The sequence below is a fragment of the Anser cygnoides genome, chromosome 2 (genome assembly GCF_040182565.1).
Source record: "Anser cygnoides isolate HZ-2024a breed goose chromosome 2, Taihu_goose_T2T_genome, whole genome shotgun sequence".
Taxonomy (NCBI): domain Eukaryota; kingdom Metazoa; phylum Chordata; class Aves; order Anseriformes; family Anatidae; genus Anser; species Anser cygnoides.
In genome coordinates, this window is record NC_089874.1 from 28,049,333 (window position 1) to 28,071,500 (window position 22,168).

Here is a 22,168-nt window from a genome sequence, read left to right on the forward strand (position 1 = left end):
TGTTTAAAAATATCTGTCAATTCCATGGGTAATGGAAGCCAACATTATGGTCTAACTGGAGACAGAACACACTGGAGATGATAGGCAGGATAAAAATTAGAAAGAATTTGAAGATTAAGACAAACAGTTCATTTCTGATTATTTAAAAAATTATATGCAGAGGTTGGTCAAAGAAGCCGATTCTTTTGTTGCATTTGCTTCTCCGTGAGGGGATCAGAGTTCAGCAAAGGAATGAATGTTAAAATAGTGGAGATATGAGGTGGATTATGATGGGCTGGATAAGACCTTTGGTTATAGGGGTGAATAGTAATGGGCGTTCTTTAAAGATGTTATGTGGAAACATCTATGAAATTTACACTGAACAGTGGGAGAAATTATTTAACATTAGTTACAACATTGACATTTATAAAGGAAACTATGTGATATCAGTTTCTAGAAGTATGTGAGATAGTTTTTTACAGGTAAAAGGGAAGCACTATCTGGTGTTGAGAAGAAGTTGTGTCAAGGATGCAGTCTGCCCCTCTTTTCTAATGTGGAAAACTAAATACTTTGTCTGAATGAAGGCAATGAAAGACGTTTAAGGAGTTAAATCATACATGTTTATACAAATGCATGCACATCCATACAAAAATACAGTGTGAGCAATGGTACTAGTGACAGAAACTCAATTCTGTCTATTTTTATTGGCCAAATACTTATGCTATCCTGGGATTTTTATTTTTTATTTTTTTCCCAAAAACTTTAGCTGATTAATTTGAATTTTACATAGTCCTTGCCATTAGTAGTTCTGTTGCAAGACCAGTTATACTACCTAAATGCTTGCAAAAAAAGATAGGTTTCCTGAAAATCAGGGAATTAATACAGGCGATGGAGGCCATTACAACATGCTATAGTTGAGACCACGTAGTTAATGGAAGATTTGGGAAAAAAAATTACACACAATAGGTTTCTTTTTGTAGCTTTTTTAGAAAAAAGTGTCAAATATGTGCCTTTTGTGTCTAAGCCTAAGCCTATAGAAAGAGTCAACATGAGAGATGATGTACTGAGCTCTTTTGTGAAGTCATTTTAAAGTACTTTGCACAAAAAGTCTATAATGGTAGTGGAAATAAAAACAGTATAATTAATAGACAGAAATTCTAGGCATTAAATTAGTTATTTGCCTTAACATTCAAAAGAGGGTGACAGATGCTAAACATTGATGTAAATTTCCTAGGAGAGGAAGAAGAAATACTGAGGGAAATCAAGGCCATACCTGAACAGATGATCAGGATATTAAAATGTCTAAAGATTACCAAAGCTCCAGGACCAGAAAGAGTCTGTCCTGGAGATCCAAAACACAAGCACCTGAGCAGGCATAATCAAACCCATCTTTTAACAGAGGGAGGATTTTGGCAGACTTAAAAGTGGTGACTAGAAACTGCAACAGAAAATTATTGATATTTAAACATCAGTTCTGCTCTTGAGGATAGTGAGATCTGAACATTCACTTTCAGAAAAGTATTAATTTGATTAAAGTCATAACAAAATCTTAAAAGGAAGATATTTAACTATTTCAAGTAGTTGTCTTGTTACCTCAGCTAGCTTAAAAGTTAACTAAGGGAGGGAGACAAGAGACATGGCAGGGGGACTGGAATTAGATGATCTTTAATCTCCCTTACAATCCAAACCATTCTATGATTCTATGCTTCTTTGACATAAATGCAATTGATTCTAAGAAGTGTTGGTTACAGAATGATATAAAACAGAGACCAGATTTTTAAAAGCTTTTCTGACCAGAAAACATCTTTTTGCATGTAAAAATCCCAGGGGCCTCCTTTTCAGAGTCTGTGATTCCTTGAAATATGTTCTCAGGGTTCAGTGGTGCTACAAAGGTTCTGCACCCATCAGAACCACAATATGATTGGTGCCAGTTTGGAATAAATATACCAGTGTCAACTGCAGCAGCCATTGAAATGTTCAGATTATTTGGATAAGGGAAGATGATTAACTTCAGGAGATGAAAGAGCTTTGGAGTTAGCAGATAATGGCAAACATTAATGAAAGCAAATGACTTCAGCCATTTTGCAAGGATCAGCATAATGGTAATTTTTGTTTACTAGAGCAATACAAAGAAGGAGAAGCATAGGTGAGTAAAATGATGAGAATTGGTAATGATTTGCAGCTGTGAAGAATCTGGCATTATAACGGAAGTAAGCAAAATAATTCACGCTTGCCTGGGATAACTCAGGAACATAGTTCAGTGAACTGACTTGTACATACCAGCTAGAAAAATGTAAGAGAATTGTAGGAGGAAGATGTAAAATAACATGTAAAAATTGTTAATTCACCATAGCCACAAACAAATCAACATTAATCAGGAGGAAGATCAAGACAAAGGAATGGTAGACATTTTTCCTACATTATGTGTAATAAGAACAAGCAAAGAAAGCAATGTGGATACATAAGTATAATGATGGAATATAAATTATTTTAGTATGCTATTAAAAAAATCACTAAATCTGAGATGAAAATATCTCAACTGTTTTGGTGCATTGAGAAGGTAAATATCAATAAGCATGGGCTAATAATTCTGCAAAGAAAAACATACATACCTTTGTTTATTGTAACCACAGCACTTATTTCTAAAAAATGTGTTTATCATTGCTCAGGACCACAACCAGTCAAAAAAAAAAAATTGTTGACTGACCAAATGACATTAGTTCCATACTTAATTTGTCATTGATCTGCTGTATTTAAATATAAAACTTATTATTATAGTCTAGCAAGTGTAGTATGCTTGTGAGTATATCTCCTGAGTTTTTCTTGTTTAACAGAAATGTCAAGGTTGTATTTTCTGCCTCTGTTTTTCTAGTACAGAAACTCCCTACAAGACCCTACAAATTCTTAACAGAGCTGATTAATGACCTAAGCCCAAAGTCTATCAAAGTTAATGGAAAGACTTCATTGTCTTTTTGATCAGTCCATCTGTCTTCTGGCATTTTGGACTTGTGGCTTTTCCATCAGTAAGAACTGACTTCAGTTGTTTCCTTTTTACAGAACAAGGGAGATTTACTTTTCATCAGATTTTTAATCAGACCAGGAAAGGATTTGTTTCTCAGAAGACACAAACCCAGTTTTCAGTGTCAAAGAAGATTTTGAGAAGTCTGGGGGAGGAAGAGGAAAGACCTTGCTAAATGCCTCAGAGAATGAGTGAGAGAGAGCAAGCTGAAAGATCCTGCTTTATTGTCTATTTCATAGTATTGGAATTGGAAGAAATAAACTGGTATGTCATAGACTTTCCTAGGGAGGACCGATCATATCAGAATACCTGAAAACAACAGACTCAGTGGAAACCATTGACAAGACTACTTCGTACGATTTCTCAGTTATGAATAACAGTCTGGAAATGCTGGGGTGGGGTGATGGTGAGAGTGCAAAAAAGTCTTTCCAGACAAAAAGCAAGTAAAAATCTGCTACCCCTTAAAATTTCTGGCATAAAAATTCCTCCTGCTGCTATTAAATAGTCGCAGTACCTTCCTAGATGTATAAGTAGATACTTTTTGCCATCCCATATTCATTGCAAACATCACCTGATCACTGATGCATATCTGTGCCCTTTAAATCTTCCAAGTCAGACCTGCTTAGTTTGCTAACAAAAAGAGATTTCCTCATTCAGGACTGTGAAGTCAATAAAAATATAGCTGTGGCAGACCAAGGTGCACTTTCTTCTCCCTGATGTACCATAATAGTCAAATTGTAAGCTAAGATACAATTCCAGAAATAATGTTGCACATAACAGCTGATGTATGAAGCATAGAGAACATAGTAAATTTGCAGATGTGAATTTGAGCTTTCATGCCCATCAGACAGGAAAATCTGGGTTTGACTTGAAACTAAGAACTTTTCAAATAGGAGCCACTGACGGAAACACATATGGAATGCAAAAAATGGTATGGTCAATTTTCTGTCCAGATGAACCTTCTTATTTCTTTCTGTCAGCTTCACTGGGACTTTATATTCATTTCCTTGCTGCTTTTCCTTGTACATTCCTTTCAGTATAGTTTTTCTCATGGTTTCCTGTTTTTATATACATATTCTACCTCTTGCTGTTCAAGAAATGGCACATCTTAATGACTTGATGCAGGGGTTACCATCAAAAGGATTAAATTGTGTAACACTTTCATTGAAATAGTACCTTTTTAATTCTTTCTCTTGTACAGCATATGAGAACTGTAGGGCATTATTAAATTTTGCAGTCTCTCCTCATAGAAACAGCTATTCAGGACAATATTTAAACACTAAGTCTAGACTCTGACTTAAAGACATCTTCAGGAACTGTACCTTAAGCTGCATCCCTGCTGGCTGACTAGCATTATTTTAGGATGTTGGATACTTATTGCAGTGGAAGCTAATGTGTGACCTTGAATATTCTGCAATAACAACCCATACTCCTGCTTTTTCCCTGTGATTATTTTTTGTTGTTCTTTATGCATAAATGTCTTCGATATATGTTGAATTTATTATGTGCTAAGGACAAGCGTATAAGGCTCTTACCCTGGAGGAGCTGACATACAAATGATCTGAATCCTTTTTGACCATTTGTTTAAGTACCAGTGTGAGCACAGGAGATACACAGCTCGGAGTGCACCTTGCATGAAGGCTACGCTGCATTGCAATTTAAATATTTATACCAAGACATGCCATAATATCTTCAGCTGGTACCTGTCTCTTAGCAAATGATGGGACTAACTGTTTTTGCTACTCTGATAGCAGCTTCCTTCAAATCTTGCAGAAAAGGCTATTCTTAGGAGTTAAAGAAGATATTTTTTAAGGTGGTTAAAGGTAATTGTCCATCAGCAGTAGATTTCAGAATGGAACAGGCTGGGAGTTTCTTGATAAAGCTCTTTGTCAAGGCAGAGGGTATTCACAGAAACTGACTTGGTAAGTTTCAGCTTAAAGTCTTCTCTAGCACGTTTGTTTGGCTCAGAAGAAACTTCTTTACCACAAACAAATGAAAGAGGAAAACTTTTGGGTGGAGGGGAAGGTGATGGTAGTATGCCTGTCTCCATTTACACGGTTGGTTATTTTCTGTTTTTCCAGGACAAACCTACTTAAATGTTGGCCATAAACGTTGGCTGCATTTTAATATTGGCTGTGTGCTTGTGATTTTTTTCTACTGATGCTTAAAAAGGGCATTGACTCTTCCTTTTATTTGATTTCTGTCTGTGGTTATAAAATTAATCTCCCAGCCTCGTGCTGCAATGAACTGTGTCAGTGGATGAGAAATCGGTTTCTTTTTCTCTTTCTTTCTTTCTTTTTCTTTCTTTCTTTCTTTCTTTCTTTCTTTCTTTCTTTCTTTCTTTCTTTCTTTCTTTCTTTCTTTCTTTCTTTCTTTCTTTCTTTTTTTTTTTTTTCCTTAAAACTTCTACAAAAATTACAAGGAGTTTAGCACATTTACTTTCTCCTTTCAGTTATAACAAAGGCCCTGTCTTTTTTCTGCATTTCTATTTTATCCATGTCATTTTGGTTCTTTTGTTTTATACTTCACATTTTTTCCACACTCTTTTCTTCCCTTCAAGGCTAGTTTATAGTCTCTTACAGGATTCTTTCTATGCTATCTGCCGAAACATCTGTTTCTTTTCTGAATAAAAAGCTTCCTTCTCCAGAAAGTGTCACATGGGCCCAAACCAGCTATAGACCTTCCTTTCTCTCTATGACTTTGCCAATGATGGACCAGCACTGGGCAGCTTTGTCCTCTTGTCTATCTTGTCTCATTTTTCATTATACTCAATTCAGGTAGATTATTGGAGAAAAAAAAAATACAAAACCCAAAAACAAACAACAACAAAAAATTTTGCATCGTTTAGATTTCATTGTTCACATTTCCTTTCAAAATATGCTATTAGTCATTTGTATTTTCTATTTTTAACCTTTCAATTATTTCCTGAATCTCTGATCAAAGCAGATATTTATTAGCTTAAAATTGATTCCAGCTACAGAGATTCTACTGTCTGTTCTTTTCAGCTAAGATCACATTTACATTAATATCCTCACCAAATATTCAACTTAACTGGCCTTGCTTATTCTTAGGTTGATTTTTGTTGACGCAATTTTGCAGTCAAAGTGACATTTAGAGTAGTTTTGGATTCCCTTGAGCAAGTTGTGTAACTTTAAGTACTTTCTTTTTACCATTTATAATTTTTAATGATTATAATAATTCTTATGTTGTAGACAGACTTGATTCTACTGTAAAATACTTTGACATCTTCAAGGAAAAGTGATGTATCTGAGCATAATATTATTTGTATATTGTGTTCCCACAGTATTATAAACTTCATCTCACAATATATTTTTCATGTTACATTTTATAAATGGTCAATAGTAACAATTAATTACTTAAATATTTTCCCCAAATACTGAAATAAATATTTGCTGTTTTCTAGTTGCAAAGTAAAGGAAAAAAAGTATTCATATGTGTTTGTATGTGGTATAATTTCCTGTTGATACATTGCTGAGATCTTTGTCTTTTGAATATATTGATAAGTAAGAAACAGAGGGTTTTCTGGTGAATGGTTTTATTTTCCTGAAAATATCTGAGCCTGATTGTGGTAAATAATATGAGAGTAATGGATAGAAATTTTCCCCTGGAATAACTATAGATGTTTCACTTTTTCAGTCCCCTGAAGTTTTCATTGATTTTCACAGAAAATTAATAAGGAATTGTTATAATAGTTCTTTTAAATCTGCCAGAAGTGTCCTCATCTTATTTGCTGGAAACCTGCATTTCCATCTCAAGATCTGTAGTTGTTACTTAGGGGTTTCCAGTGTCATTCTTGTATGGGGAAGGGAGAACGCACATTCTGCTGCTTTGTTCCCTCTGTCTGTTAGACACAATGAGAGTTCCTTCAGGTGGCAGAGATTTGATAAATGCTGCGAAGCCATGTAAAGAGAATTGTTAAGGAAATTGAATTCAGCCCCCTCCATGGCTTGATCCCCCTTAGAACAGGTGGCCTGTCATGCTGGTCACAAGTTCCTGTTGACTGAGTCAATCCAATATCTTAGTTCCCTTGTGCGGGGGATTTTTTTGTGGAAGCTGGCGAGCTGCCTTCCTGGACGAGCTGTGGCAACAGGAGGAGAGCTGGGAATGGTTCAAAAGTCCTGAGTCTTTTTCATGGCTCTTGCTGTGTTTTGTTTGTCCTTTGAAGGGTCTGAGAGAGATGGGCGTGCAATTTGTATGAAAGTTTGAAAAATCCTAGTTGAGGAAATATTTCCAATACAGCACAAAACACATTTTCCCAGTCAGCTTTCCATTTTAGGAACTCACTTACGTTTCTTGCTGAGACCTTAGGGCAGGAATTAAGAGAAAAGGAGTTTTTTTTTATTTTCCTGACTTGAATTGCCCAAAATATTAATTTAAAAATATTTTTTGTTAGTATTACCAAGTATTACCAAGATATCTGTATTACCTGTATTACCAAGATATCAAAAAAGGGAAAATATTATCAGTCTTGACAAACATTAATTACCCATTTCAGTAAGCTGATATTCACTGGACTATTCAGTAACTACCTGGAGCAGATTAGAACTTCAGTGATGTTGGTGTATTTCCAGAATAACTCCACTGAAATGTAGTCAGCTCATAATATAAAATGCTTTTATTTGCACATTGCAAAACAAGTGTTCTCTTTTTGTCTCTTGAAGTGCAACCTGAGTGGCTGGTAGCCCATCAAACTAGGAAGTATTTTTTAATGTGTCCCTCTGTGTGAACTACCTAGTATCTGCTGAAGTCCTTACTCAACTCCAAATGGATTTGCAAAGCACTGGCCTGAACTCTATTCATACAGAAAATGATTCACTGCAGTGAAGACATACAAATATTGTGATCTGTATTTAGCCTGGAATATATATATATATTTATTTATTTATTTAGTGGATCACAGTGCAGGAAATGAGGGCTCTGTCAGTACTGTACAACAAATACAATGTGGACCATGTTCTTCCAGTTTTAAGCTTTGAAAGAAGGCCTACATGCTCTACTACTAAAATACCTGTTTGGTTGCTGAGTGCAAGGTAGGCCATATTGTCTCTATACTTCTCTCAGTAATCATTCATCTGAAACATAATTGAATGTAAATTTGAAAATAACCAAGGAAAAAGATTAGATCTGAAGATAAGGAACTTAGAATAAGCTAATCGTATTCAGAAAAGAAAAAAAAAACTCAAAGAAATTCTCTTCATGTTGTAGTTTGAAATTTGAGGAAGGAAAACCTTTGTTCATCTCTTTGCTGTATAATTCTTTCTTACAATGAAATTCAAAACAAAGTGAATCTCAGCTGGTTTGGAATTGTATTACCATCTGGGGGAAGATCTTGATAGAAGCCCAAACTAACAGATTTCAATCCAGCCCCTTAAGAATACTAATTGCCAGGAGCTGGGCATTTCTTTGGAGCAAACTGATAGTGCAGTTGCATGAGTCTGCAAAATCTAAATCTTCTTGGCTGCAGGATCTTCTTGCTGGAGCTACTTTTTGATTCATTTAGAATCACCTAGAGCCCAGCATACTTTTTTAATATTTCTAGTTAGACAGTTTCATCTGTACTTCAGCTGAAAACTATGGCCAAATCTGTAATTAGCCTTGGCAAGTCTAAGCATATTCTTGATGATGCTGTTGGTTAAAACCAACTTGAACAGAAGGGGTCAAGCTGCATGCCTTAGGGGCTCTATGGTGTACTTCAGAGTCCCTCAGTAGGGATTAGCAATCAAAATACTAGTTCAAATCCAGCAAAGGTCAACAGTGATTAACACTTTTTATTCTACTGGTTATTGTGAAACAGATATAAAATGAAGTTATGATCAAAATCCAATTCCTAGTAGATATTTTACGTCATAAACACCAAATACCTAATAATTCCTTGCTGGCAGTCTGATTAGAATGAGCAGTACTTGAACAGGCACAGAGACTGCCACTCAGCCCTTACTGCAGTTCCCCATAACAAAAAACGCCGTCTTTTTCATGACTGAAGGACGTGACGGAAAATTGCTGTATCTGCCTGAGCCTTTTATATTCTGTTGGTGTATTTGGGAATCTTTTATCCTGAGTGATATTAAATAAAATTTTGGACCACAAATATAGTTGAATATTATTTTAAGTGATGTGAATGTAGAAGGACCTGCAACTTAATGACATATTTTTGATAATTTTAAATATGTGTGGTCAGATCCTCAGCTGGATTTATCAGGCATGAATCTGCTGAAAAATTAATTAAGTGGTAGTCAATGTTGGCAAAGGATCTGTTTCTGTATTACTCAAAGTACATGATGATACTTGGAAATGCATTAGTAATTTTAGACAAAGTGTATCATAGATAATTTATGTGCATACATATGTGTGTGTGTTCACTCCAGAACCTCACAGCCTGTGCTCTTCTTTTACCTCCTGTGCACCAAACAGGTTAGATTTATGTTTAAGTGAGGGTTTCAATGTTACAGGTTTAGAATGAAGGGGTTATGGCTTTGGTTTGGGGCTTAGGCTTCCGGTATTTGGTTAGGGTTACTACCGTGATATAGACACTATGAATTAAAAAGCTTGGCTTTCTCATATTATCCTGCAAATAAAAAAGACAGAATGTCTTTTTTTTTTTTTTTGTAAACATGATATCTTTAGACCAAATACATATATATACTGTGCTCCATAGAAAAAAAACTATTCTGAAATTACTAGAACATCTGTTTTATTAATTCATCCAGGGTATTAATGGATTTCACTATTTTATAAACGTATGTTAGCAACAATATCCCTAAGATAAGTGCACAAAAATTTTTCAGTGTGCAAGTACTGTAATAAGTATAAGTTGGACTTTTCTTGCTGTCCAACAGTCCCATGTCTTTGTTAACTGTACAGCAAAATAAGAAAGAAAACACCTTAAAAAACTAATTGCTTGAACCAGGTGAATAAGATGTTCCTGGTTTTCAGTAAATTTATGGGTAATATATCATTAGAATGTGATTAAGTGCATTTAAAAAAATTGGAAATATTCTTCTCATTCACTAGGTAGTTTATGAACTATCCAGAAGTGCTGTTGACTGACAGCTGAAGGATGAAGGGGGAATTGAGGGATTCACATCTTGGAGTACAGATTCTATATAAATGATCACTTTTATTGCAGTTCTTATTAGAGCAACAAGTCAAATGTCTCAATATTGAGGGCAGGTGTCCCTGCTCCTGGAAAAAAAATGGGGCTTCTTAATGCCCTATGAGTGGGTTTCAGGCTTCTTAATGACATGGACCTAGTGAATTCAATAACACAATACCCTCTGAAATGACTTTGTTCCTAGAACTTGTATCCTGTTTAAAACATCTGGTGGCATTTTATATTTCTACCACTTACTGAAATCAACATTTTTGGGGGGACATCCTGGATGTGATACTTGAAAGAAACGTGCAGAGATTTGTATTAGCTCTTAGCTCTGCAATTGATAAGACATCACCAGTATTTCTTCTTTTAGCCTTGCCATTGCCAATACTGTTTCAGTGAGAAAGCTGTCTAGGGCAGGGACTATATATTTTTACAGTTTCTAGTACATCCCAGCTCTAACCACAGGGCAGTCCATGAGTATTGCAGTAATAGGGATAATATATAACACTAACTGTGGATTTTGAGAGAATGTCTTTTCTGCAAATGCATTTCAAAGAAACAAGCAAAAGTGTCATTTACTCCCTGAAAAATGGAACTGCAAAGCATTTATATTTAAATTAAATGCTTTTATGAGTTCATTGAATGTTATTTAGCAAGTATATTATAGCAAAGGCATGTTACCTATTGCCTTAGAATGAGGATTTTATTGCGTTTTCATAGTTATCTTTTGTATCGGCATTTGGCAGGTAACAAATGAAATTTGCTTGCTAAGGTTAAACTGTTTTTTGATGTTGTTCAGCTGCACAGATATAAAAAATGCGACAATAGAAGAAAGTTATTTATTTTTTTTTTTTTTCGGGCTGGCGGGAGAGGAGGAGACAGACATAGGAATATATTAATATACTGTGATCTTGACCTGCCTTTGAAGAAATGTTTATTCTCTGGAAGTCAAAGAACTTAATTCCTGTCTAAGTCACTCCATTGAAATCTCATGCAAGAGTCTGTACAAATGGAGCTGCAGGCAGAACTGGCCTGAGGAATTCAGTGTTGTCAAGGTGGTGATGCTCAGAACAGTCTGAGGTCAAAGCAGAATGGATTCCAAGTGTCAGTCTAATTAGATGAAGGCTCTGGAACTTGGTTTGAAAAGTTCCTGTTACTCTGCTCTTTTCTAGAACCTCTGCATTTCTCTACTCATCCAGATTTGGGATCATTAATGCCTGATTTTTGCTGAAACCTGAGTTTCTTATACTTTAATATGAAAACACCCTTTTGATTAAACACTAAAGCCCAAACATGTAAGGATTACAGCCTAATTTTTGGACTCTTTTTTTTTTTTTTTTAATTATTACTCAAAAAGTTTCTGAATGCCACACATGTTGCAGGTTCCCTTTATTTTAAGTCCATTTTGATAGGCCAATTTAATTATTTTACATATCTGAGAAGTCCTTGTGGTACAAGGACAGAATAATAAATTTTATACTTTTATTCTTTATGTATGAAAAGTAATATAATGCCATCATTACTTTATTGCTCTGCAGTCTTTTTGTTACTACTCAAAATATTTCAGCCATCAGCATTTAGAGAAAGTTCATAGATGTTGAGCACACCATAATAACTTGCCTTAAAAGACTACATTTCTTCTAGTCACCCTGCCTAGAAATGCAGTTATGGATCAAGACACTGGAGCTAGCTGAGGTAGCTAGCTTGAGGGGATGAGCTGAGAATGCAGTATATTGCACTAGTATAACCGGTGCTCTAGAGCTCCCGTATTTCTGTTTGGAAATTGAGTGTATATTTTCTGTTAATTGGAAATATTTGGTCCTTTTCTAAAGACTGTGAAAGAGTCTCGGAAGGGTCTATGAAACTTGCACTCAAGTTTTGATTAAAAATGTCTCTGTGTTATTTGAAGGTGCTTGGCAGAAGTCAGCAAGGATAAAAGAATCCCAGAGATATCAGCCTAGTAGACCTTGAACTATCTGCATTGAACTTGCTTCAGTACATCTTAAAGTGAATTTAAAGCAATGTATCAGAACCACTCTATATTGCAGGAGAGGACTCATGGTCCTCCACAGACAAACTCACAGCACTGCTCGTTATCCTAGGAATCGATGTGCTAAAGCACTGTTCACATATTTTCTTCCTAAGTTTTCATTTCAGTATGAAAAACTTAGCAATGAATAACCTCCTTCAACTTATATGTCAATCCCCATAGGACTCTTAACTCATCTCAATTTAAATTAATGACCTTAGTGATGATACTAGCAATTGGACCAAGCCTCACATGAGCCAGATATTTGCATATGGAATTTGATTAATCCTGCTGGATATTAGTTTTCACTTTTAATTAGGTATGATACTATTGTAGGAAGAAAATAAAAGACAACTAGTAGGCATAGGCAATATTGATTTTCTGTTGGGTATTCAGTTTTGTTTGGCCGTGCTGAGCTCCCTCACAATGTCTGTTTAGATCAACTCAAAAATACCATAGACCTAAAAACTGGCCTCCAAAAGTTCAGAGATAATCACTGCAAAGAAATACTTAACAAAATATTACTAGTTTACAGAAAGTAGAAAAATTGGTATATGGTATCTCCTTCTAGTGGTCTGTAACTTTATTCCTCTTAATGGAATGAGTTGCATGTTACCTGTGTCCAGAGTAACAGAAAAGCCAGCAATATATGCAAAAAGAAGTAGTACTTTTTCTGAGGCTACTTGGTCTTCTTGCATCCCAGCTGAGAAAATGTACACTGATGGAGGAGTCCTGATCAGATTTGGATCTAGACAATTTTTGCCAATTTTATATTTCCATATTTCTTCCACACTTCTGCATTTTGGGAACACTGGAACATGTTTGCATAGGTCATAGCCAGGAAAACAATGTGCAGCACTTGTCTTGTCCAGTAGAGACATTGACCACATGCTGTTTCCTGCTGAGCAAATCTCTGTAAGAGAGATTTGTAAAGTGAATGTAAAGAGAATGTATATTGAGATATGTATGTCTCAATAAAAATAATTGAGTACCCTTGCAATAGAATAGCTGTTTAGTCTTTCCGTTCCTTATCAGAAAATCATCAAAGGAACTCACCTCTTTTCTTGGAGATGGATTTTAGAAAATTTTCATATCCACTGACAGAATGAATGAATGATCAATGCTTATTAAACAAACACACTTAGAAAGGGAATATGTTGCTATTTCTGGCTGAAATTCAAAGAGAAGAAAACATTGTCTTTGTGATTACAGAGGACTTCTGGAGAGATATTATGCATCTCTGGTAAGGATTTAAGCTGAAGATGAAGGCATGAATGTTAGCAGGGATATGCCAAACTCCTGTTGGACTGTGGAACAGCTCCTGTACTTTCATAAATACCCTTACCAAAGTACAGAGCTTTTTTTATAAATGAATGAACAAAAGGCAATTTTTATGACCGGAAACTATAGTTTTGCAGTAGAATTTCACATATTTGTGCAATCCCTTTTTTGTACTGCACGAGAACCTCTTACAAATTCACTGATGTTGGCAGAGTGTGTACTTGCACTCAGAGGAATCTTGTGAGACATCTTTGTTCAAATATGAGTTTCCAGAATGCACCCACAAATATCTACATGGCTCAATTATATCATAATTCTAGCACTTTTCTTTGAACAATATGATGTCTGCAGTAATAAACTATTTGGGTAATATTAACGTGGGAGAATTTTAATTTTATTAAACTTTTATATTAGCAGTAAATGATTGGAAACTGGATGTAGAAAATAAATAATATTAATAGAACATCTTAATAGTGCAAAGTGGCTTTGCCCGTTTTGTTATGGGTTAATGCCATCAGGCAGCTCAGCACCACACAGTCACTCGCTCATTCTACCCAGGTAGGAAGGGGGAGAGAATCAGAAAGGTGAAAGTGTGAGAACTCATGGGTTGGAACAAGGACAGTTTTCTATGTAAAGAAAAAGCTGCACATGCAAACAAAGCAAAACAAGGAATTTGTTCATTACTTCCCCTTGGCAGGCAGATATTCAGCCACTTCCAGGAAAACAGGGTACATCACGTGTAATGGTTACTTGGGAAGACAAATGCCTTTACTCTGAATGTCCCTCCCTTTCTCCTTCTTCCTCAGCTTTTATTGCTGAGTGTAATACCATATGTTGTGGACAGTTTGGGTCAGCTGTCCTGGCTGTGTCCCCTCCCAGCTCCTTATGCACCCCCAACCTACCTGCTGGCAGAGCAGCATGAGAAGCTGAAAAGTCCTTGGTTCAGTGCAAGCACTGCTCTGCAACTAAAAGCGTTGGTGTACAATCACAACTCTTTTAATCAAAAATCCAAATCTTAGCATTGTGTGAGCCCCTACGAAGAAAATTAACTTCATCCCAGCCAAAACCTTGACAACATGATATAGTACTGGGATATCCTCCATTTAACTAGTGAAGAACACATTACAGTCTTTTTCACTCTCTTTAGAAGATATGTGTAACAATATGGAAATGGAAGTTTTCTTCAGTGTGTTATATGTAAAGAAAAATACAATGCAAATTTTGATTAAAATGTTGCTCTGTGGCCTTTCATATTAAATCTAATTTTATTTAATATTACTTTCTACATGTATTCAGAAAATGGCAAACCAATATTAATAAAAGAAGGCTTATAGGAATGTGGAATGAGAGAAATAGATCCTTGACAAAATTTATTTACCTAGCTAGACTTTCATTTCAAAGTTAGCAGCAGTCTGTGATACTGGTATAATACAGGGGTCTTAAAACTCTGTTAGACATTTTCAACCTACTTTAATTTATTCCATGGAAGTTTAATCCCCTGCTGAACAGAGCTGGGGTGAATTTTCAAAAGTCATAATCCACTGAAGTAAAAAATCTTTAATGACAACATAGGCAGCAGGCTTCAAGAGTTTAGTTTAAATTCTTTCTAAAAATGTAAAACGTAGGGCAAGAGTTAATAGGATATTTCATACAGTTATATTTCAATCATTTTCCAAATCTTTATAATTTCACTTGCATCTCCACCATTAGAAATATTTGGGCTGAATTCTTGCAATTCTAAGGCAAAAAGCAGCTGTAAAATGGTAATGTGAAGATTTTCACAGTGTATTGTAACTCAGTTGGTCCTTCAGTTTACAGACTACTATATGGGATAATTTAATGTTTTCTAATTTGAAAGAGAAACGATGCTTTACATGCTAAACAGCATCCAATCTGCCTTAATTATATTACTAGGCAAGAAAATGAAAGCAAACTACATATTATCTTGCTATATTCATCCTTCTGTTCTTCCCGTAAAACTCTTGTTTTATAGTTGACTTTAGTGGTGGTCAGGATTTGGCTGATAAAGAGAGTTCATACATTTTCAATGTATTTAAGTAACACAGTTACAACATGTTTTTATACTCTCTGTTGACTATCACCTTTGGAGCTTCCTAGTTCTGGAAGTACCTCTAACTCAGACAACACTTCATTTTCTTTACCTGGAAGCTCCCCTAGTGCCATCCTTAAACTTCTACAGCTCTCCCTGTCCTTAGCATCCAGGAGAGGGTTCCTCAGACAATTGGAATTTGAGATGTGGAACTGCTGGTCACAGATTGTTTCAGATGTTCAGAGTTTCAGAGAGAGACAGGCCAGTTCCTATAAGTAATATTTGTTGAAGGTTATTGAATTCTTAACCACCATTCCAACTTCAGAAGTCTGTGATCTTCAAGTATTTTAAGATTGAGAAGATTTTCTGATAGAATTAATATATTTTCCTCTTTGTTTTCTTTGTCAGCAAAATCACCTTTTGACCAATGTTGGATACATGGTACAAGACAAGATGGACTTTTGGTTTGACTCTGGTGTTCTCAAGCTCTTAAATTGACAATGGCATTTATTTATTTTATTTTTTTCCTCTGGGAGCTACATTTTTAAAGAAAAAGAGTGAGATCTCATCTCTGAAAGACAAGAGTGACAGCAGTGCCTGTATTCACCTCTGCTTTCCAGAAAAAGGGAAGAACATTTCTTAGGGCTGATATCTAATGGCTTCCTGTTGTGACTCTGTGGATTTGGTTCCTGGTTCAACGTGTCCAGGTTTCTCCATCCACTTAGAAAATCCTTAATGTTTAACTTCAAATTTGATTTCCACTCTGGAATTTTGTGAAAGGAAATAGAAAGTCATTACAAAGAGTATACAATGAGCTGTGCTGCCACAGCTGAGAGGACAGCACTGCCGAAGCAAAGCAGAGAGAAAGGAGAAAGAGAAAAATGTGTTAGGGCACTGCTGTTAGAAGAAATGTTTTCATAATCACAGTCTGTCTGATGGATTTCAGGTGCCAATCTGTGTCTTTAAATCACCAAACACTTTTAAAAATCCTGTGTATAAAACATTTGTTCTAGTCACTAGTCTACAAAAAAGACACAAGGAGAGTTATGTTTTAGACTTAAACACCAGTGAAAATTATTTGTATTGTCAAATAAAACCCCAAAGATAACAGAATAATACATAGCTATACTCCCTCCAAAATGGAACTTCTGTATAGGAAATTTTTTGTATCTAAAAGGAGGAACAATACTAGCAAACATTCAATTGGAATATGGAAAGTATTTAAGGCCAAGTTGGATGGAACTTTGGGCAGCCTGATCTAGTGAGTGACATCCCTGCCCATGACAGGGGGCTCAGAACTAGATGATCTTTAAAGTCCCTTCCAACCCAAACCATTCTATGATTCTGATTCTATGATTCTACCTGAAAGGAAGCTGTGGGGAGCTGGGCGTTGGCCTCTTCTCACAGGTAACTATCAATAGAACAAGAGGGAATGGACTCAAGTTGCACCAGGGGAGGTTCAGGTTGGAAATTATGAGAAATTTCTTCTCAGAAAAAGTAGTTAAACACTGGAATGGGTTGCCCAGGGAGGTGGCGGAGTCACGGTCTTTGGGCATGTTTAAGGAAAGGTTAGATGTGGTACTTAGGGATGTGTTTTAGTGGGTAATATTGTTAGTAGGGGGATAGTTGTACCAGATGATCTGTGAGGTCTTTTCCAACATTAATGATTCTATGTTTCTATGTAAATATCTATGTAATCTATGTAATCTATGTAAATCTATGTAAAAAAAAAATCTATGTAAATAATTCTATGATTCTAAGCCTGCACACCTTGCTGTACAAGTAGCATAGCACTAGCCTCCCTCCTTAATGGTGTAGGGAGCAGTGGACTTGGACATGACTAGAGCATTTCATAAAGGGTACTGACAGAGCAATCATTGACCTTCTTCCAGCCTGCAGCCTTTGTGTTCTCTCCATGGCAAACTCATAAGTAATATGACCTGTAGGTCAGTGTTTTCTTGCATACCCTGAGGCATACAAGATGATGGACATTTATTCAATCCTTGAGGGTCCATCAATAGCTAATTGAGGTAGATGATGTAGTTCATTCTGTGTCTCTCTCTGTATTAGTTGTGCAATAAGCCCAGAAGAATACCTTGTACCTACCACCTAAATTCCATACAAGTGAGGTGGTAAGTGAGATGATTCCCACTCTAGATCATGAACTGGGCTAGTACAGAATATGTTCTGAGACTTTTGTAAACTATGGTGGCAGTCTGCCACTTCCTTTCTTCAGTCTGTTTCTTAACATTCGCAGAGCTTGTGGCAGTGACTATAGTCAACATGAATGCAAGGGAGAGGAAATGAAACTAAAACAAAATCATGGTTCTGAGGTATTCTTATTGGAAACCAACCACTGAAGGTGTTCCGTCACCTTTACATTTATTGAAAATTATTTGAAATTTATTAGTTTTCAGACTTATTTACAACAGATAACTTACATTGTGTAAAAGAGCACTGTAAAGCTGTAATTTATTTTAAGTATTTTTCTTTTGCAGAACAACCCATTGCAATATCTTAATACTTAATGATTAACATATTTTAAGAATTATAATATCCCCAAATAAAGAAGTGTCTCCACTGGTTTATTAGTGCCCTCATCTTTCTGTGGGTATGAATTTTCTAACTACCCTCTGATTATTTGTATGTCAGATCCAAATCAGACATCAACTGATACGGGCACTCAAATTTAATGGTATTAAATTTCACTGAATTTATATCAGCTGTCATTAGGTGAATTTATATCAGCTTCTGGTCCTGCATAACCTCTGTTGTGTGAAAGAGCTGTGGTCAGGTAGCCATGTTTTCTTTCTAGCAAGAGTCATTTGAAACAAACAGAATATATCAAAAGTAAAACAAGAAATATGCAGAATTGAAATAGCACGAAGCAAGCTTTTCTGAAAACTCGGGTAAATCTACTCAAAATTACCATGAAAGTGCAGAAAAGGACTACTGAAAGTTACTGAAAAAGAAAACAGAGAAATAATATATAGCTGAGGAAACTAAAAATATTTGGTAGCTTGGGAGAATCTAAGGGACTATCATATGTTTGACCTGTTCTTGCTCTTCTTGAGGCTTCTCATTGCTGTTTTTGGAGGCAGAACACTTCTAAATGACTTTTTGGTCTGATCCTGCATAGTCATTTCTGTGTTCTCTTTTGACACAGTAAATTAAGACATACTGCCCCTTTTGTCAGATTCATTTGAGTTTGCACATTTTGATCAACCAGTCCACATGCTTATTCTCTGCTGGTCATATAGCAAAAAGAATTGAAAGTTAGAAACAGAGAGTTCTGTTTATATGAAGTAGTACTGTGTGTGGTATTCTGCTTTCGTCCTCCCTTTCTCACATATCATTTTTGTAATCATTTGTAACAGCTGCAAGTCCATCACTGTGTTTTATTTCCCTCTGTTACAAACATTTCTCTATCAAAATTAATTCTCAGTTTCTATGTGAATGGTCAAATATCTGTAGAATATTGGCTTTGACTTATCTGGAAATTATTCATTAGATAAAATAGATCCATGCCACTAGTGACTTTGTATGGTATGTACACAAGTATAGGAATAAAAATTGGTCAAAGCAGTGTAGTAAACTAGGTCCAGATTTTCCTCCACCTAACAGGAAGAAACAGGATAAAACAAGATTAAAGTAGGAAAACTAGATTCAGCAAAAAAATTCTGAGTGCCATCCTGCCTTGATAATCGTCCAGCTTACAGCTATGTACATCACTACTGTTCTATCAATGCAGAGATATCTGACAGAAGAAAGAAAATTCCAAATTCTTATATACAGAGCACATACAAACACAGTGATGCCAAATTCTTACAGTGCTATGCCAGCAAAAATGATCTTGGTTTTGATTAGTTATTTACCTGAAGAGAGAGATTTTCTACCTTGAGTATTAGATTGTTTGTTTACATTTTCATTTGCCCTCAAGTAGTCATACATTCAGAGGAATAAATACATAATTTCTAAGCCAATACTGTAATTATAGGTAATGAACTGTAATAGAGCTAGAATAAAAAGAAAAGAGTGAGAAATCAAGTGGCATTCTGTACCTCTTTGAATTATTATTATTTTTTTTAATCTCAGATTTATCAGTCTAAATTAATGTTAATACAGCTATGGTATATTTTAACCTCGGATGAGAAGAGGGACTAAATCACCACTTGAGACCTTGATGGCTTCCTGATATGACTTTCCAACTTTGTTTTCTCTGTTTCAAATATTTAAATTTGACCTGACTAAACATTCAGAGTTTAGTCTTGAAAGAGAACATCAAGCTTTTTGAGACAACTACCTATCCTTTAGGAAGTCCTAAATGAGCTACACATATTCGTTAAAACACATCTAATGAAGCTAAAGTTCATCATGAAAATTTCTTCAGCCTCAAAAAGGAGGATACAGAATGAATGGAATATTCTATTTTAATGGGACAAAAACTAAATTATGGATCAATTTTTTTTTTTTTTTTTTTTTTTTTTTTTTTTTACTGATGCTTTGGTATATTGAGCCCAGTGTCTTTGCTTTTGCCTAGAAACACAAGAAGAATGGGATAGCAATTTGTCATTCATTGAAAAAGTTACCAGACGATCAGTTTCCTGTGCCTTTTTTTTTTGAGATCAGTAAGCGTTACTAGGCAGTGGAAATTTGTACTTTCCATTAAAAATACAAGACTGGAACAAAAGGTCAGTCTCCTAGTCTTAGTGAGTGCTTTTCCAGTGACATCTGTAGTATTGGCCAAGTATTCCCATATTTTTTTGTCCTTACTCTTGTTCTATATGTACACTGCTGACATCATAATCACTCACTTCTAGGTATGCTGGCACAGGAAATACCCCTCCTCAGCTCTTTTACAACATTGATATATTGCACTGTACTGGGCTAAATTTTTCAACGTTCATGTGTATTTTATCATTGTTACTTCATCAGAATAAATCTTAAAGCTACCAATGAAGACTGGGAGACTACCATAGAAAGTTCCATATACATTGTAAAAGTCTGGACCCCGAACACTTCAACCAACAGAAACTGAAATAGCACTTATTTTTGTACAGTGAAATGTGTTACTTGTCAACTCCATAAATTTATATAATCTAAATATAGAGAAAAATACCCATACTCATCCCAATCCTGTATAGACTTGAACAGTTCCAGTGAACTGTTATTGTAAAGAAGGTAAATAATCCAGGGCAAGGCATTTCAGTTTGGGAGTGACAGTTGGCTTTGGAAAAGAAGACAACTCTTGTTATGGTGAATTAGTTGGTAAGGGAGCAGCTGCATGTTTCTGAATTATATACATGTATACTCAAAGAAGAACACAAAAGCCACCATAGAATTTTGGATGCTCAGTGTTTCAACTCTATCAGACATTTTCAATCAACACTTTTTTTCATGCCTTGCTAAAATGGGTCTAAGCTGTTTTTTGTATGAGTAAGTGCAAAATCTCATGGATCTGTACAATCTTTCTTGTATTATTGCCGACTTATGGTTGGAAAGAAGAGAGAGAGAAGAAAATCGTAGATTAGTTCATGTGAAAATAACTGCTGCATTTGCAGAAATTCTATTACGCAGCAATGCTCTGTATTATTGGGTATGCAAGTCTCTGAGGATACATATAGCTACTTTCTATAGTACATAGTAGACTAACAGTATATGAAAATGCAGTTGGCTGGAAAATGTTAGTGAAGAGCAATGAATTCTAGAGCTTTTTTATTAACCCTCATGGGCTGTTTTTTTCCAGTGCTTACATACACACTTGACTAGGGAGGGCAGGTTCAGGCCTTTAATCATGGAAGCAGACAGTTACCCACACTGAAAATCGTAGAGGTCTCAGGGCTAACTGCATGACCAGAAGCCTTTTAGGTATTACAAAATCAATGACAGTAACAATCAATTGTATTTGTTAGGTCAGGTATGAAGCAGTACAGCATGCATGGGATTTGAATCATCCATTTCCATCAAATATACTGCCTTTCAAGAACACAAATATATTGGATCAGTCAGCAACTCTTTCAGAAAATACTTCTTTTCCTCAGCATTTAGTTTTACACAGCTGAAAAAAGCAGACCTTCTTTTTAAGTAGTTTTTATACTGTTACATCTTGTTACATGGAACTTGTAGTATAATCCTATGAAATGTAAATCCTTGGATGCAGAAAGCAAAACAAAGGAAAAGCAAGCTCTAAGGAAAGAAATATACAGTGGCTAGCAATCTGTGTCCTACCTACAGATTGCAGGTATATTAGCTCTGCTAGCTAACTGCTAGACTCGTACCAGGTTGACAGATTCTTACTAGAGAGGCACATTTTTTCTTTTAACCACATTTCTCCTCTTATTTTGCACTCCTTCCCCATATGCCACTGCAAAATTACATTCTGAGTCTCTTTCTCTCTCCCTGTGACGTCTTCATTGCTGCTTCATTAACCATCACACAATCAGTGCATTTCATTACAGCTTCTCTCCTGGCTCACTGTGTTGATGCTAAAATGCATCTACAAACTGTCTATCAAAATTCTAGAGTATGTTTATCCTTCCTTCAGTACAAAGGAGGAGAAAGTCATCCCTTTGGCGAGATCTTATAGAAAACCCATATTTTATCTATTATTGTTACTGTCCCCTCAACCTGAAGTGCACTGAGGAGGTATAGTAAGGGATGTGACAGAATTGTTTACCTACTTGTTTACTGTAA

General features: G+C 35.7%; 1 protein-coding gene across 7 annotated transcripts in view; it reads left to right on the forward strand.

Annotated features, from left to right (window-relative positions):
* NXPH1 (neurexophilin 1) overlaps positions 1–22,168 on the forward strand; it is a 178,473-nt gene that overhangs the window by 152,675 nt on the left and 3,630 nt on the right. The gene's annotated exons all lie outside the window — the stretch shown is intronic.